At 44.1% G+C, this 18902-nt stretch overlaps 1 protein-coding gene across 1 annotated transcript in view; it reads left to right on the top strand.

Moving 5' to 3' along the window:
- Positions 1 to 18902, top strand: part of LOC146199924 (bcl-2-related ovarian killer protein-like) — a 151966-nt gene that overhangs the window by 118698 nt on the left and 14366 nt on the right. The gene's annotated exons all lie outside the window — the stretch shown is intronic.

Here is an 18902-nt window from a genome sequence, read left to right as displayed (position 1 = left end):
AATTAACCCATTTGAGATCTGCAGTGTGGGTCGAACTTTGCCATTTATATCATAAGAGAATCGTCCTGGCGGGTACAAAATGTGGCTTGTGTACCTTTGCAACTAGTCGCACGTGGAAAAATCATTTCTAGACCGCAGAAACTGTGAAAGCCCTCATAACTTGCTGTATGGTGGTTTATGCAACCTGCGGGTATATAAACAATCTTATGAGCCTTTGTTGCTTAGCTCATAACAATAAGTGTCAGTGCCGTACGCTTTATACCCCAAAGGCATCAGTATAGATTGAGCATGCCCTCTACGAGAGGTATTTACCTTTTCTTTCTCATTGAGCTTTGTAATGCACCTCACCCGGCCTAGGTCGCTAATGATGTATCAGAATAGTAGGTGCGAAGAGAGTAGCTTAAGTTGGTGTCAAAAACCATGGACCGAACATGCGGCTGCTGGAGGCTGGATGCAGTGCATTCTCGTGTGCAATGGTTTGCTTATCTCGATGCCTTCGTGTTGTGACACGATGGAATGCGATAATGAACTGAAGAAGACCAGCAGGATTTATTTATGTTGGTTTACGGCCATCGAACATAGACGAAAAGTAAGCTTTGGAGCTTCTAAGGGGCAACGCGACAAACATGAGGCGCTTCCACCATCAGCGGCGTGCACTTCGCTGAGTGGAGCAGTTTTGGCCAGGCACATTCGCGTATACACGTATGTCTGTTAAGGAAACAAGTCTGCTTGCTCGTCCTCCGGGACAAATTACCCTGTATCTTTGGAAGTTTTCTAACAATTTTCTGCTATGAATTTAAATGCATTCTAGTCTAGAGAATCATTAAAAAAGCTCGCAATTGACTCCAACACGGCTCGCAAAAAAAAAAAAAAAAATGCCAGCTGCATGATACTGGAGCAGGACCACATTCCGAAACGAACGGAAAGCTAGAACATTCGAACCTTGTGGTGGCAGAATCGAAAGGCTTTTCTCACCTCACTTAGGTGAGCTCTATACGCAGTAAATGAATGTCAGTATGTGAGTGTTGGGCATAAAACGTGCATTTCCCCTTTTTGCGCACATCTGGTTCTGCAGGTGCACGCCGCAATTATTCTTAAACAGTGGGCTTTTGTGGCGTGATATTATCGCAATGATATTTATGCGTTCAGACCGTAAGCTATAAGAAGCAAGTCAGAAATGATCTTCACAACGAGAACTGTCTCCTCGCTCAGTTTGAAGCCACTGAGGAATGCTTGGTGCACGTGCGCTGGTTATGCGCCGCTGTCTTTACGGTGGCTTCGTAGGCACGGCAGTTGCGCTGGCGGAGGACCTTTAGAAAGCGGCATCCAAAACTCCTTGCGTGCTCTGGTATGGTTTGGTTTGGTGCACGTACAAGAAAATGTCTGCTAAGGACACGTATGCCGGACACTTAGGAACATGCTCGCTCATTAGCCCGGGTCTCAACGAGTGCCGCTCGTTTCGACCAATTAAGACAATCACAGCTGCACAAATTTTGATAGAACATGCACTTCGTTAGATAGCTTTGCGCAGTTCCTCACCGCTGGTAGACCTGACTAGGATGACAACTTGTACAAACCAAGTTGGCTTTTTTTTTTTTTCTTACGGCGCGCGCCCTTGTAATGTCGCACTGTTTGCAAGCAGGGCGAGAACTACTGAAACACTGAATTCGGCAAGAATCTCGAGCACCCTGTTTTTTATGGTTCCAGTTTTTCAGAGTTCCTTAATACAATCGATAATGTTTGCTTTTTCTTTCAAAAATTTTGAAGTGTTTAAATTTCTGATGCTGTACGGGGTGCATGGTTTTAGTGAGAGATATGAAGACTTTCCTCCTTGTGTTAATTTTCTGCCCAGGAGAAACGACTTTGTGGTCACTATTAAAAGCAGCTACCATAGCTTCTTAAAAGAAAGAGCTCCACAAGTAATCAGACGAGGAATTACTGATATCAAAGGCCCAATGCAGAGCTTCAAGTTCCTGGATACTCTTTGAAAATACTGTTAGTTTATTTATAGGAAAAGTGCATCGCTAAAACATACCTGCACCGATTATAGGGGTGACACACGTGTGATGAAGTCTGCTGAAATTTTGTTCAATTGAACTGGGCTCATATATCATAGCCTTCCAACTTGATGTTGAGGCGGCATAGAATTTTTGGCTTCCTTCGCACCCTGCAGCTTCATTTGCCGCCATTGGAGGTTCTTTAGTTATAAAGACTCGATGTTAAACTTTTTTTATACAGTTCTGCTTTCTCACATCTCAAATTTAAACACCCCTGCTTCTCAGACGGGGCTATCAGAAGCATTTGTTTCATCCCAGCTGTGCACGGCCGTTAAGTTACTGGACGTTTGCAGCGAGCACTTAAGAGTGATTTCTGATGATTTTCTACGTTGCGGTCACATGTACAGGCAGAGAAATAGAAAACGTGGTTTATAAACAAAATAAGAAGCTAGCTTAGCCTCAACTGTTGCTGCTGTTCATATATATTTGAAATAAAGTAAAACTGCAAAAAAAAAAGGATGCTGTTGAGTGACGATGGGAACAGAACGTAAACCAAAGCGTCTGATCACCTTTTGTGAATCATGATCTGCGCAATGCAAAAGAACGAAGAAACGCCTGAGGAGAGAGAAGGAATTTTCGGTCATCTGGGCCGGTGCTCAAGTGGGAGGTCTTTTCACGATAGCCTGCTCTCAAAATATGCAATCAAATCGGCCGACGACAGTATATTGAACGCACTTTGAGCAGACTGACTGCCATCACTTAGTGCATACCAGTTCGTTACCAAAGATTAAACGTGTGCCGATGATAGTGATGTCGGGAGATGTATGAAGCTTAACCCCAGTCAGTGTATATGGATCAGTTGAGCTCAGTGTGGATTACAAAGGTCACGTTGCCAATCAATCTTCGATGATGCCTCTACCTGCGTAGGTAGGACAGCGCAGTGTGACACCCAGGCACTGCATAGGAAGTCGCAATGGTTGCTCCTGGTCTAGAAAACGGAAAGTATATCCGCACACCGCCGTTAAGAGCACTGCTTTCCCCGGCACCTTCATGTTCGTCCCGATCTGAACCGCTTCTTCCTAGCGTTCATTAGACCACTTTGTGCAGTTTTTCTTTATGTATATAAATTCACATTAAAAATAAAATGGTAATATTGCAACTAAAGAACAATTAGCGTTCTTTTTTGTGCTTGCACGGGCAAAGGGCGGGTATATTTTGATCTGAATTTCTTCACGCATTGCTGGATGTGTGACGAAACAGCTTTGGTAGCAGCACCGCTCACTTGCACTTACCGTAACCCTCACTCGAGAAAGGGGGAGATGAACTATATTGATCTGATGGAATACTTCGTGGCTGTAAAAAACAAGTATTATAACAAACGTAACAAACATGTGCAGTGCAACAGCAGTGTTCAAATAGGCAATTTTAAAAAGTGACAGTGAAGGCTCCTGGGGCGTGTTCAGGTTTCATGGGACGGCCACGTTCGAGCTGCCGTTCGTAGAGTCAAGCTTAACTGAGTCTCCATAAATGCCTTGGTAGAATCTTTTATTTTAAGCAGAGTAGTTCAAATACAAAAATGGGCAAGCAGAACCCGAGACTGCTGTTTTTCGCGCTCAGACCGTTACATTGAAATGGGAAAGCAACAAATATTTATAATTCTGGCTGTAATGAGCAAACATTAAGTAGAGATTTATTCGTCCTAATGGAGACTGGCTCCTGCTTCTCCTGTCTTTCTGGGCGCTGTCATTGCAAGGAATTTCTTGTTGGCATCGCGACAAGAAGTAGGCGGCGTGACAGCTGTTGCCTTGACAAGCTGTCTATATGCGGTACCATATGCAGGCTTCGTTTAGCGTCAGGGGGCGATATTTATGCCCTTGGGCAAGAAGCGCCAGGCTTCCACACCCAGCGATCGCCAGCCGACGTCTCAATGACAGACGCTTTGCCAAGAGGAAATTTTTCGGGAGACATATCGTACTATACTGATGGCCAGCATGTGTGACATGTGGGGATATTACGCTGCCAAAGGTGCTTCATCACACGGGCGAAGTGTCGGCGCGAGCGCAGCGGCCTTGGTGGGGTATCACAATCCCGCAGAGTTATACTTTCTAAGCGCTTCCACACGAACTTCCAAGCCTTGATCTATTGAAGAGGTGGCAAAATAAGCTTCTGATAGGAATCAACTTCAATGCCTTGTGTTGAACATAGTTTAAGTCAACCCTAGGCTTATAATGTTTAAACCGCCATGTTTCTGTTCCTTGTCGGAAAAGTATTATCCCGCATCATCGATGGCGATCATGCGAAGACGCGCAGCCTCCAAAATCACGTCCATGCATCTGCCAGTTAGCAGTGTAGTGTCCACTTCTCTGACAACGGTTTCGTTTACTTCGAATCCTTCGCCTGAAAGGAAGGTCGACGCCTATACCGTGTATCCCATATGGTCTCAATCACCTAAAAAGAAATTTCCTCAACACACTAAGTCGGACACCAGCATTAATGTCTCTCCCACGTTATGCTGACGTGAGTATGCCGTATAAATATTTTGATATTTTTTTGTTCAAGGCCTACGCTTATTCTGGTTTCAAGTAAAAAATGAAAAGTTCGGGTAAAGCCGGGAAACGATAGACGAACATAAAACCCTTGCGGAGCAATCCATGTGCTCTTATAAGCATGAAAAAAGAAACCTACAGAGTAATCCATGGGCTGTTATCAGCATGGCGCAAGATTTATGCTAACAATGCTGTTCGTCGCCACAAGCACAATGTTGACTATTGCCACTAATGTCGAAGTTGCCTTTGCTGAAAAGATGTCACATAATTGTAGGCTGTATTACAATGTTACCAAATTGTTTTATTGTCAGAAGAAGGGACCCTGGTTTTAAGCGTTGCAGGCATATGCGACAAGGAAAGTCTTAATACTCACGCTGAGATAGTGGGTAATGCACGGTGATATAGCAATGTGATTAAAGAACGAAACGAAAAATAAAGCTGACTGCCTCTTCGCTTTGCAAGACATTCTGAAGGCTTAGAGCCAGAGAGCCAAGTAGGGTTGTACCTGCAAGCGAAAGGAAACACTGGGGACAAATAGAAAGCTTGGAGGTTTTGCGTGTCCTCTAACTTTGCGGAGCACATGTAATCATGATATGCACCGCTTTCGAGCGCTTCATTTTAAAATAGTAGGTGCACGTGCCGCTTGTCGAGGCGGTTAATGGGGTATGAAAGGTGCTGTGTATGTAAAGAGCATGTTGCGTAAAATTGCACAAAGCACATTTCTAAACCGTGCATGCCGAGCGTAATGAAGAAGTGTGTCTGGGCCACTTGTCACAGCAGAATCTTACTTGCCATTCTTGGTTGGTGGTCTGATTCCCTTGTCATGCGCTTGAATTCATTTAAGGTGACCACACTTTCATGTAGGCGTTTGTTGCGGTTGTTCACAATACATAATTATATGCACTCGGCAAATTTGAAATTCCGCGTTGGCTGCAGTAGCCACGCCCTTGTTACCTGCTACTTGTTACCTTGTTACGCCCGTGAATCAAGGTTTGTGTTAAGATTTATAATTTGTGTTTGCCTTTCGAATTAACTAACGACACGACGTGTCGCCAACATGGGCGGTTTGCCACCTTTTTTTGGACAAGTATTCCGGAGTTGCACATTGCTTTATCTTGCATACCATTACAGCTGGATATAGAACACACTTTATTTTTCCCGCTTCCGGCATTAATGAAGGATCTGCAGCTGATTTGATCCTTTCCCATCTGCTTCGTATAGTTGTGACAACTTCGTATAGTTGTGGCAAGATTATTCGCGCCAGGATGTACCAAATGTGAATGCCACTCAAGGAAATCACCGCATGCCAGCATGGGAGCCCTATATTACTTAGCCTGCTTCACATGCTCCCTAAGAGCTTTCCATCTGACATGGTTTAATTGCGTGCAATTAATTATATACAGACAACTGGGTTTGAAGGAAAATTCCCGTGCCTTCACCTTCGGGCCGTATGATTGGTGTGCAAATCACAGCTATGCGCCCAGCTACGTTTTTACTTTGCAATGCGTCCGGGATGACCTTTGCCGCAGCTTAAACAAGTGACAGTTAGTTTGTTTGTATGTGAGGTTTAACGTCCCTAAGCGACTCAGGCTATGAGAGACGCCGTAGTGGAGGACTTCGGAAATTTCGACCACTTGGGGTTCTTTAACGTGCGCTGACATCGCACAGCACACGGGCGCTTGCTTTTTGCCTCCATCGAAAAACAGGGACACGTCATTTCAGTATACGTACATCGAACAAAGCCCCTTTTTGTGCTCTTGACAGAGCTAAAACTGGAGTTGAGAAGCACTTACAGAATGCGCCTGCTATTGTCGGGAAATGTTTCGAATAGTTTTAAGCGCTGTAGAGAAGCAACGACGGAGGCCGCTTGAACGAGAAAGGAAAAGAGCAATAAAATGGAATGGCCAGGCATCTACGTAACACCGGACAATGAAGCACGTCCCTTCTATGGGCAATCAGGAATCCATAGAGAGCCGAGACGTGCGCTTGGCCGCAATTTTCCCGTTCTACGACATTGTCCGTAGGCAACAGCAGTCATCTTCTGGGCGCTACCCGCTGGAATGGGTCATAAAAGGAGCTGATGGTTGCACCATATGCATCCAGTCGACGTCTAAGCGTTTGGAGGGAAACCATAGCGGACGCGAGGGTCAGGTTTCATGTTCTACGTCACTGCGTACAAGACTTACACAAAGCTATAATACTTCTTTAGAGATTGAAGTTCGTACATGAGTGCGCCCACTAGCTCTACCGGTACCTCCATCGTTCTGAGATAAAACAGGTGGACAAAGAAGCAGAAAGATTTTCCAGTCTGTTCTCTCCCCGCCAAGTGGATTACTTGCAGTGGTAGCCATACCTTGCCATTGTGCAGTGATTGGAGCAGAAATGCAGATTTGAAATTAATTTATTTGGAAGAAAGAATTATGCACTGTGCACATAGCAATGTCTAGCATAGCATGTGGATCTGAAAAGGAAATCAAAAGCTATAACTTGCAACTTCCGGAGACCTCTCCGTCCTACTGAATTGGTGGACAAGTGAGATCTCACGCGCATGGACATGTGAGTCATCCTGTCGCCGGAAAGTAGCGGTATATTATGTATCACGTTAAGAGTTTTTTTTTGTTGTATAGAAGTTAAAAACTTCTGAATATATAAGGCGTTTTGTAAAGCCCGGTATGGAATTCGTGCAGTTAATCTGACTGAATACCGACTGATATATTGCTTTCGATTTAGCGTAACGACTGCTTGCTGCTTCGTGATGTTTCAAGAAATATTAAAATGTTTGTTACATGCGAGGCTCATGCCACGTCTGCTAAAGAATAAAATGCTTCAAGTTCGAGGGCAGGCAAGACTCTTCGTAATCGCACGCATAGTAAGAACAACTTTTAGTATTAACGAATAACGTCACATATTTTACGTAGTGCGAACCTTCCTACGCAATAGTCGCTCACTGCAAAGGAAATACATGGAAGAAAGATGCGCACCATTGCACACGCAAAAAAGAAATTACGGCAGGAAAGGTGGAGAACTCTTAGTGGATGTGCATCCTGCACAGTGGCACCTAATATTCTTTGTAAGCCGGGGGGGATTCGATGTAGAAATCTACGCTTGCCAAGGAAAAGGTGCCTCTTTCTTTAATTTATGAAGGATAGTGCTGCAGCAACTGTGCAGTTCTACTTTACACAGTGGCGGGGTTAAGAGGACATTGAGGTAAAAACTATCTAACCGTTTTGCATAGCAAAAGCCTATTGTTTTGGTCTTTGCGTCTGTACTGAGGATGTATGCTTGGCAGTGAAAGGTGCACTGACTTCTAATAATATTGTAATGAAAATGAAACAGGTTCTTTCCAGCCACCCGATTCGGCCTGTTGACATCTTTTCCTGGAGGGCTTATGGCCATCCTATGGAAGAGCATTCTGAAATAGTACTCGCTTCGAAGCATCTAGTTTCCGCCATTATTGATGACAGTGACTTCTGTGCGTAATAATAAAGATAGTAATTTTGCATGCATTTTAGGATTCGAATGTTTTAACTATTGCAGTCAGCAATGACAGTGTGAATAAAATGACATGGACAGCCCTTTCACGCACTCAGTTCACTTTGAGGGAGCGTTGTCTTTTCGATTTTAAGGGATTCTTTTTATGCAGCATAATCACAGTTTATCTTTCCTATTTTCTTCCGGTTAACCTGCATTATATTGCTCATTACATATTTGTAGGGTAAGGTGTTTGTGCCCAGATGCATTGCTTAATGGTTCGAGATCAGTATTCAACGGACGGAGCAAGGAATATAACGATGTACACATTTTCACATTGAACATTGCAGCTGTATCACCCTACTGCAATGTTTGTTGAAATGCTCGTATAACCGGAAATTGGCAAGGGGCTCTGATATAGCAAAATATGGGGCAAAATAGGGAGCCTGTGCTGTCCAGAGGGCACCTTTAAAGTTGGATTCGCAGTGCCACGTGGTTTTATAATGAGCAAGTGTGTATAGTAGCACAGAGCAGGCGAATCGCAGGGACAAGGCTGCGCCAGCCAACAGATTGTGACCTCCCTCTTTCGCCCATAGTGGTTATATGTCGGCTTCTTTGTTCTAATTAACAGCATTTTATAGAGGTTAGTGTAAATGCTTGACCTGACCGCCGTAGCTGCTTGCCAACCTGGCTAGAATCGCGTGGTCGCTGCATTGTGCAAGCCGTAACGTCGTTGCCCGTAGCTTAGAAGATGAAATTGCTGTCTTGAGTTTTCTTCTTTTCGCCATGGAAAGCTTGGGAAATTCTATGTATCGACACAGTAAATTAGTTGCACGTTTTCGAGAAGGTATGATTTAGCTGAGATGTAACATCGCTGCTGGGGTCAAAATGTTGCACCAAAGTGAAACGGTCTTTATGCGACGTCAACATTCAGATTGATTTCTCTAAGCTAAGCGCTGCTAAGCGCCGTGAACATGTGCAGTACTTATTCATTGCACTTTTGAAGAACTATAACGCCTCAAGTGTGCTTTTTTGGGGAAAACATTTCTCACTAGTATCCTACTTTGGGTCGCTATATATAATGTACTGTTTGCGCCGAGTTCGAGTGTGAATCAATGGAGCACGTCTGTAAAGAAACAAAACCTGCCGTCGTGTTTCGACAGTTGCCGCTTTATGACCTCGTATGGCTAGCATTCCATGGGTTCAATTGTCTCTTCTTTTTTTTTCGAAGCTGATAACACCAAGACTAGCCGCGAATCATGCAACTGAAAAGCGCATTTTTCTGCACAGTAACTGATTACGCATATATAAAGCCGCGATCGTCCTGCTGATAAATGATGGATATGAAGTGCAGGTGGTCTACCAAGTAAGAGAATGGGGAGAGTTACCACACTTTGCGATCTCCTTAGCTTAAGCACGCACTCTCTATCTCCATTTCCAAAAATTAACTGCATCAATGAATGGTGTTCAAGTTAGTGCCGATGAATGCAAAATGGATACAGGGCAGTAAGAAAAAAAAGTTGCTATGCGTTTTTCCTTGCGGCACAATGCATAACAACTGCGGCAATACATCGAAAGTGCCTGAGCTTTCATAAGCGGCCGGCCGAGACAGACTTGACGACAGGCATCATTTAACGGAGTGATTATCGTGACAATGAGCCCCCCCCCCCCCCCGCACCCCCTCCCCTTTTCCCTTTGGGCTGAAAACTCGGGCCAGATATTTTTCGGCCACGATAATAAACTAGACTGTTTCTCAATTAAATATTTAATAATTACAGCATGCATTCATCTTGAAGCTGCTTGAGCTTAGCATAATATTTACCAATTTACAATACGCATGCAAGTTGTTCTCGATTCAAGTGAAGAAAGTCTACCTGGATTCATTCGTACATATATTTAAGCAGATATTGCTCGAACGTTATTAACGATGCGGAAGCAAGCAAACTCTTAAAAAGAAAAAGGTGGTTTAGGGTTTCCGAAGCGATATGTGTTTTATTCGAAGCAAACAGCAAGTGAATCCCGTAGTTTGGAATGGGGTTTACAAGCACTGCATACTTACTACGCTTCCGATATGTTTAAGGAGTCACTAGGTGAGTTGCAATAATTTATTATTATTATTATTATTATTATTATTATTATTATTATTATTATTATTATTATTATTATTATTATTATTATTATTAATTGTGATAATAAAGAATTGTCAACGCATGCCGGTTGGAGAATTACCTTAGCACTTTAAGCAAAATACTGTGCGTTCAAATAGGTTGGTTTGCCTAGCCTTGTATAAAGATGGCTGCGAGATTCTGACTAGAACGCTACGAAAGCCAGCCTTCACTCATTTATTGTTGACTGCGAGTTCTTTCTGTTAATCTCAAAATATCCCACGCAAGCCCACCCGCACTGCACAAACGTGAAGCAGAACGATCTACCGTACTCGCTTAGCCGCATGAATCCAGCTCTGCCCAGTTTTTTTTTTTTTTTTTGCACAACTATGGCAGAATAAAATACAAAGCTGCCTTTTTATCGTAGTAGAAAACTTTTATATAAATTAGCATACTTTCGGCTCCTTGATAATTCAGGCAACATCAGCCCCGGTAACTGCAGTCGTCCTACTCAGAGAGTGGTGCAACGAATGCTAGGCGCACTAGCGGTAGGCGCAGAACTGCAGTGCAGGTTCTCTATAACGGCTATGACGGAACACTTGCGCGAAATTCACTTTTCTTTTCGAATCTTTACTATACTGCTGTAATAATGGGGCCATTTATATAAATTAAGCATCCTGCTGCTTGAGGCACATTTGAGCGGCCGGCCAGCACAGAAGATGCGTTTGTTCGCAGCACGTATATAGACGTCTGAGTACACGTGCTTTCATGCATGACCGCTTACAGGCACATGCAGACATCTGTAACCGGTGAACTCGCAAGTACGCCAATGCAGTTCGAACACGTCATGCGGCGGCGCACGTCTCGACTTAATTATCCGCTACCAGTCTCTATACGTCGAGGTTTCCGTGTATGCAAGAAAATACAGCTAACGTGCGCGTGTGGGCAGTTATATGGTGGTCAGTTAGCGGTGTGTGCAAATACGTTCTTAAGTCCTCGCCGCTGAGGCTAGCGGGAACATGCTGAGCGTTGAGGAAGCCGATATTTAGATTTCGCAGTTTGATGTGTGCCCAGCCCTGTTATTCTCATTCCGCGACAGGCGAGCGTGCTTCAAATACAGGGAATCGCCGAAAGGAGGAAGCAAATGCTCTTTCTCCTCTTCTTGTGCGGTCGCCCGGAGAGTTTTCCATCGTCAACGGGGGCGTTGATTAAAAGACAAAAACTTCGCTCTTACTTTTTCCTCGGTCCGATTCGACACGTGCGAGCACTGAGCCACAGGCTCCATATCAAGGGATGTCTAGCACGCACCGTGGCCATCTGGTAACGCGTGACCAGTCACTGGCTAGCACATCACTGGAGACAGACGAGTATTTCCTCTAAAGAAGTCAAGAGCTACTTTGCATCTTTAGTTGTCGATGAAGGGAGCTTTTCTTGAACAGATATCTATCAAAAATTATATCAAATATTACTGAGGAACATCTGTCGAGAAAAGGACAATACGTTCTGATGTGAATGCATAGGTTTGTCGTTAGAAAACAGAATAAGGGAACTCACCGCAGAACTGTTTGGAGGCGACGTGGCGACCACCTGGCAGTGGTTGGGAACTATTTTGCCCTTAACAAAGCTCAACGATAACTAATCGCATCCACTTACCTTGGCTAAACTTTTCCGTTAGGCAACTGGTGAAAACTACTAGGAGGAAGCAGCGAGCTCCGTTTACCTTTGTCCACACCTGTTCATTCGTATACATTACCCTGAATACCAGAAAGCGCATAGCTTGTAATTTTGAGAAGACACAACCTGCGATTTTGTATCGTGCAAACTTTTGGAAAAAAAACTTGTTCATTAGTGCGATTGTGCAGGGTACTATAGCTGTCCTTCATAGCACTTTTCACAGCCCCTATAGTCCTCAAGGGAAAAAAATCATCTGAAACCCACCCCCCTCCACACACACACACACACACGCACACACAAACACACACACACACGCGCGCAAGCACACACACACACACACACACACGCACGCACACACGCGCACGCACGCACGCACGCACACACACATAAAAAAAGAAGTATCTGGCAGGGAAGTGCGATCCCTCTTGTGCTATTTATCGCTTGGTTAGAGGATGTACGCAGAGTAATAGTGAAGAATACCTCAGTAATTTGCAATTATCTCATAGCATTGCGTTCTAAGTAGCTCAGTGGATGAACCGCGAAATATGATCAAGAACCAGCACATCAAAAAAGAACGGAAGGTCTGAAAATAATTGTGTCGATAACTATTAACTGTATGGAAGTGAAACGGCAGTTTATAGTTGGCGGCGAGGAGCCAGATGTAATAATGGAATACGTCTATAAATGCAGGAAGTGATAAGTAAAACCACGCGCAGGAACAAACTAGAGAAAGTAACAATAGTGTAGAGAAATTTTGGAAGCCACTGCAGATCACGAATTACTACCTACGATAATCTCTCAAGCTAAAATTACAGCTTTAACTTGCCGGTACTTAGGGAGTGGAAACTTGGAAGCTAACGAAAATGGTTGGACATACTTTGAGGACAACGTAGCGAGATATGAACAGAAAAATGATAGACGTAACGTTTAAAGACAACAGTCCTGCAGAATCGCTCACGGAAAAAAAAAAAAAAAAAAGGTTTTTACATTTTAGTCAAAACCGAGAAGAAATGAACTGTGCAAGGCATGGCATGCTGACGAATGATAACAGATGGTCGCTAAGTGTTATTTGGTTCCAAGGAAAATGAAGCGTTTTTATGGAGCGAGGGAAAGTTATGTAGGAGGAGGATATTTTTAGGCTTGCTGGCATAAGTTGTCCACTATTGGCTAAGGACCGGGTTAATCGGAGAGATATAAGAGAGGTATGTGCCTTTCATTTGGAGTATTCAACGTGATGGTGGCGATGCTTGTCAATTTTGTTTCGAAGTTAGGGAGCGCAGTTGCCCACACAGATATTCAATGCAATTTCCCTGCCTGGCATGGAACGTTTATATAATGTTCAGCATTTATGGCACCACAAGGACTTAAAGTGTGCTTTCAAGTGGGCGCACATACGCACATATGTGAAGGGTGCTTGAAGTCCAGCGTATATTGGAGTTAAATCCTTTTCATAACACTAGTTCTCCGCCAGCGAAACTTGAGAAACGTGATGCAAGGTAGAAACCGAAAAAAACCTTTACTTGCTGTTACATAGCGCCCAACAAGCAAAGGGACAAGCACAAGCGCTAATTTGCACTAAAAAACTTTATTTGGAATTTACATACTTTATAAATAAAGGAACTTGCTGAGACGGGAAACATATAAATGATTATCTCTGTATGTGGTAAGTTTGACGACAGGCATGTAAACCAAACATATAACCTGGAACAAAATCTTAAAACAAAACTGGTGTACGTTGTTCACAGGTTCGCGCAATATCCTGAATCCAAGAATGGTATGCATTCTCTTGATGGGGAAACTCAGACTATTAACACAGTTTTCAAGCCCGGGTTTTCGATAGTGGCAACCTGGATAATCTTTCTTGTTAGTTTGTTTGCATGTCTTCCTATCACGTGGCACTTCTGGCACTCCTGAAAACTGGGCTTGCAACTGTGAACACGGCAGTGCCACACCAATTGACTGTACTACCCCCTCCTTCCTTCCTGACTTCTCTGTTGTGAAATCGGGGAGGGATTCTAAGAAATGTACATAACATAAGAAGGTATATAATTGACACCACTGCATTCGAAAAAAACGGGTTTGAAAACAACGCTAGCAGTCAGCATTAAGAAAAATGCACCTTATTTTTGGATGCAGTGCAGCCTGTTAACCTGTGAAACTTGTACACTAATTTTTAAGAATTTCACATCTTTATTTTTGGTTTTACGTTTGGTTTAATGGTTGATTGCTAAACGTTACCCAACACCGTGATAACCTTTTATTTACATTCCCAAGGAACAGAGTTCATTCCTTTATAACTATGCTATTGCCAAATAAAGGATTTAGTTGAAGTTAGCGCCTGTTTCTTCTCTCGCTGCTTGTTGCGGTATGGAACATCAAATAAATCACCCACTAATCCTCACTCTTCCCCATTTTTCGTCTTAAAGCGTTTACTTCTGTCTTATATCTGCAAGTCCTGGCCTCATCTCCGCGTCTGAAACAATATGGAAGTCTGTACACTTGGCTCTGTACATAAAAAAAAGCGGTCATTCGAAAAATGTTTCGCCTCGTTGCGGAAAAATGTGGTGTATAGGATGTGAGAGATGTAACCGGATTTAACTATATCGTTTCAGCATTTCGCTAAGGCAGCGACTTGCAGTCGCGTGGCTGCGTACTTTACACATACATTAATTAAACATGTAGACTTTTTTGGTCATTCTCTGCTCTTGTTCAAGATAAAACGTAATGACGACTGAAAAAATTCTGAAACCGGGGAAAACAATGGGTATGCAAGCTCTGCATAAGACGTCTAGCGGAGGTCCTTTCTCTCGGTCAGCTCCTGCACTCCACATAGCCACTTTAAAAATATGGGGGCAGAACGTCAACCTAAGTACCTCGACTTGGCTATGACAATACAACTCACAGCCTACAGCTTCACTCCAGCTGTGGGTGGCTAGGCCGTCCAGTTCGGACCCAACCTTGCAGACACATCTGTGCAGTAAAGGCTAGCATTGTCCTCTGAGGCTATACCATGGCAAAAACTCCAAATATATCCTATTTCTCTTTTTCGCGGTCTGTTTACGCATTTGGCACTAACGGTAGAGATGCAGGCAGGAAAAATTAGAAGGAATAAACTTTTAGACGTGCAGGCGGCTTCTCGCGTCCGTCTCGCTAACACGAATCCAAAGGCATGATAAACAAAAGCCTGACCACCGTGAGCTGTTTATGAACGCAGACGAAGTCCTGAGCCGGTTCTTCTGCCCTTATTGAAACAGCACTGTGTTTATGCGGAGACCTTGTGGTCTTATAATATGATTCTGTACGCCAGCTGTTGGTTAAAGCATTTTTGTTTATCACAGAACGCGCCATATCACGAAAGTATCTTTTTATTAACCTGTACTCTGCCGAGGTTAACGTCCACTCTAGTGGCAATATTTACTTTCGAGTGCAACTCCATTACGCACCCCAAAAAGTGTTTGTTTTCCCTGCCGCGGTGCCCGCCAAGCTTCGAACAGCCCGCAGGATGGAAGGAGGCGTTGAAATATGAGGTCGTATAAAACAGGCGCTGTTATCGGCTGCCGTGAGGGTGAAATGCACTTCTGGGTCGGCACACATGGTTTGCCTGATTCAAATAGTTTTCTTTTTATTGTTATACACCGCCTTTCAATGTCGTTTTCGTTTTTGAGACAGCCTTGACGAAATGAATTGGGCATATAAAATTGGAAACAATTTTGCTCTGTTTAAACCAATGTGCAAATTACAGCGACTAGGTGTAAACAGTCGGTTATCATTAGGATCTTTTTATTTTTGAATTTGCTTTTAGTTGTTGTGGTGATACTTAAATCTATAGTCGCCATTGTCCACACTCAGACCATCATGCAAAGGTAGTTCAAAGCTTGTCAAATTCTCCTTGATTGCTTTAATTATTTACCGATAAAAGCCTTCACTGCAAAATCTTTTCCAACTCTTTAGTTGCCGATATCAGCTCTGCGCGTGGCTTGGGGATGGTTTGGTTGGTGTTAACGTCCCAAAGTGACTCAAGCTATGAGACATGCCGCAGTGGAGGGCTCTGGAAATTCCGGTCAGTTGGAGTTCTTTAACGTGCACTGACATCGCACAGCAGATGTTCTCCTTGCTTTTTGCCTACCAACCGGGATTCGATCCCGCAATCTTGAGAACAGCAGTCGAGCGCCCTAATTACTGCACCACTGTGGGGTGGAGATTCAGAACAATGCTAACGAGCTCGAGGACATCTTGACATATTAGTCTGGTCATCTGCTAGGGGTTGTGTGTAAGACGGAATCTGAGAGAACACGCTTGTGCAGTGGTGACTGTACCTCCGACTATAATATACAAGTAATAAGAAGTGCAAAAAGACAGCTAAGAAACGAGAAAGGCTAATCATGGTGCCTCGTCCACATCACGAGCACATATATGAAGACATATCTAAGAATATGTTAGCGGCACAAGAACACTCGCAGGTCAAAAAAAAAAATTCAGCGCAAACGACTGCCCACCAGAATAGCGATATTTTATCACGCGATGCTGCTGTTCCGGAAACCGTCTTTATGCACGTACAGGGTCGTCCACTCTTCGTTACAATGTCGGTCTCTGCTGCCGGCGCTCCGCGGAGATCCACTGGCGGGCGGCGTTGACATTATTGCGCACTAGCAGTGAGAGCCGTAGGCGAGGCTTCACGCCAAGGGAAGCTGAGACGGAAAAGAAGTTCCCACATGTTGTGCCACCATTATCAAACTGATCACTGCGGCCAGCATAGTTTTTCCGCGCGATGCCTAAAATGAGCAATGTTTGGTCTGGAGTTTGCGGTAAATAACGCAGCTTTACAAACTTTTTACGCCTTTTTTTCAAGTCATGAAACACTTTTCAGACAATGTTTAGGGCTTAAGGAGTTGCTGTAGGACAACTGCGAACCATGTTCCCGAGAAGACGCTCCGAGTTTCGCTTTGAAAGTTCTGTTTTCGACTGTCTCTTCAGCTTCAAGTTGCAAGATCAAAGCGTTCAAAATAAGAAGCTGTTCGTAACAAAGAGCCGCTTGCGCCCTTATGCATCTCGATGGAACTTTCATGCGTTGTATGGAAGGCCAAAGCTCCAAAATGATTCGGCATATCGCCTAAAACACGTGTGAGCAAACACGCCACATTGAATTTACATTTGAAAATTTCATGGCAGGTTTTTCTTTCAACTACGACAGCTATACCACAACTATGGACAGCAAGGCGTGCGAAAGAAAGCATCCCGAGGGAAATGACACCAAGAAAACTAAACTTTTTATTTTTCCTCGCCGATTTTTTTGCGAGAACAGCTGGACTGGCTCAGCGCCACGGGTTTGCCACCGTCTCAGTTAGACCAGAACACGCTGCTCTGCTCACAGCATTTTCAACCGTCATTTATAAAAGAACACAGGGCAGATTAAGTGAACAGTAAACACTCACGCGATCACTCTTTGACGTTTGTTGTATGGAGCGCTGGCCATCCAAAATAAGCCAGGCAGAGGGTGAGATGCTTGTGTGCTTGACGGACGAAATGCACGCGAAGCGCCTAACAATCACAGGGCTAGCTGGCCTTAAGGTAACGACACAGAACAATCCTGACTCCTATAAGAGGAATTACTATAGATACACGACGCAATTTGCCACCACAAAAGCTCCGCACGCGACAGTTTTGCCGTTGTTTGCAGCAGCTACTCTACGGCAGCCGTCAGTTATCTACGCGCCGCCATCTTCCAACGATCTATGTTGCAAGGTTCAAACTTTGTTCATCGACCAGGTTTACCAAGCAAAAGTCATCTGGCAACCATCAAACAGGTTGACGATGGCGGCAATCAGCCGGTCACCGTTCGATTCCATTGGTTGAACGGGCAGCTTACCCTCTAGAGTTTGTATATTAGTTCTATGCTTTGCGTGTCTACTACTGTGCGCTTCTGCACAATAGTTTCAACGACGCGTGCCAGAGGCGCTGCACGGGGCAGCGGCAGCACATACCGGCATTCTAAGTGGACGGCCCTGTACAACGGTGACAAGACGAGAAAGGGGTAGAAGGGGGTGGGAAAGAGAGGGCGGTGTTTTAAAGTACCTTTATCAAGAGCACCCCAGCCCGAATGCAGGAGTGCCGTAATGCACTCATCCGGTTTGTCGCGTGTTTTGTCACTCATCAAAACCATGCTCAGCGACATCAAGAATGCATTTGTTTGCTCTTTACGTCCTGTAAACGCTCCATTTTATGCAAGTATATTCTAATTATTCTTAGTCGTTGTTCCGCAGTGCTGCTAAAAATAATTTCTGGTGAACATTGCTGTCGAACAAACAAAACCAAGCAGCTAACTCAATCCCGATGGAAAAAATCGTATATTTAAAAGAGAAGAAAGCTGAGATGGCGATCCAGAGAAAAAAAAAAATTCCGTTCCTTATATGCCGTTGAGCCCACTAACACTGAAAAACCGTAAAGGCCCCGCATCTCCGCGCGTTATGATTCTCGCGCTCGGGTGATCCGCCATATGTCTTAATATTTTTTACTCGCCACTGCACTTTTGCATGTTTCAAACAGCGTGTAACCTATACGTTCCATAGCGTACGTTCACTTGCACATATGGAACAGCAAACATTGCTAGGAGAACGAGTTCGCAGTAGCGCCTTGCATTCGTCGTCAGTAGCAGATGCTAAGAACTGACAATGCTTTTACTACTGATATTTTCATATTTTGACTTAACAAAACGGTGTGCCCTCTGACAGTGTATAACGGTCTTTTCTTCATGGTAGTATATTGATAACGTGCTTTTTCCTTCTATGACCCCCATAAAACTGCTTAGTGCTTGTCCGGTAAACAGAATTTGGCTCTCCTGATCAAGCGGGCAGGTGTGAAAAACAATTTCGCTGGGATATTGGGGCCTACAGGTTGCACACGGCAGGATTATTCTGATATCGGTCGGGTTCATATTGGGAGATGAAACAGCGAAAGCTCACAAGGCCCGCAGCAGAGATGTACATACATCGCTGGCCCTGACTGTAAAAGAGCAACGTAATAGCTTGACACAAAAGATACGCAGGAGGAGGAAGATGAGGAGGAAGGGCAGCGAGGTTAACCGGTAAAAGCAACCGGTGGGCTACCCTGCA

Source organism: Amblyomma maculatum, chromosome 2 (genome assembly GCF_055883805.1).
Source record: "Amblyomma maculatum isolate TAMU_Amacu chromosome 2, ASM5588380v1, whole genome shotgun sequence".
NCBI classification, from domain to species: domain Eukaryota; kingdom Metazoa; phylum Arthropoda; class Arachnida; order Ixodida; family Ixodidae; genus Amblyomma; species Amblyomma maculatum.
This window is presented reverse-complemented; position numbering and strand designations above follow the sequence as displayed.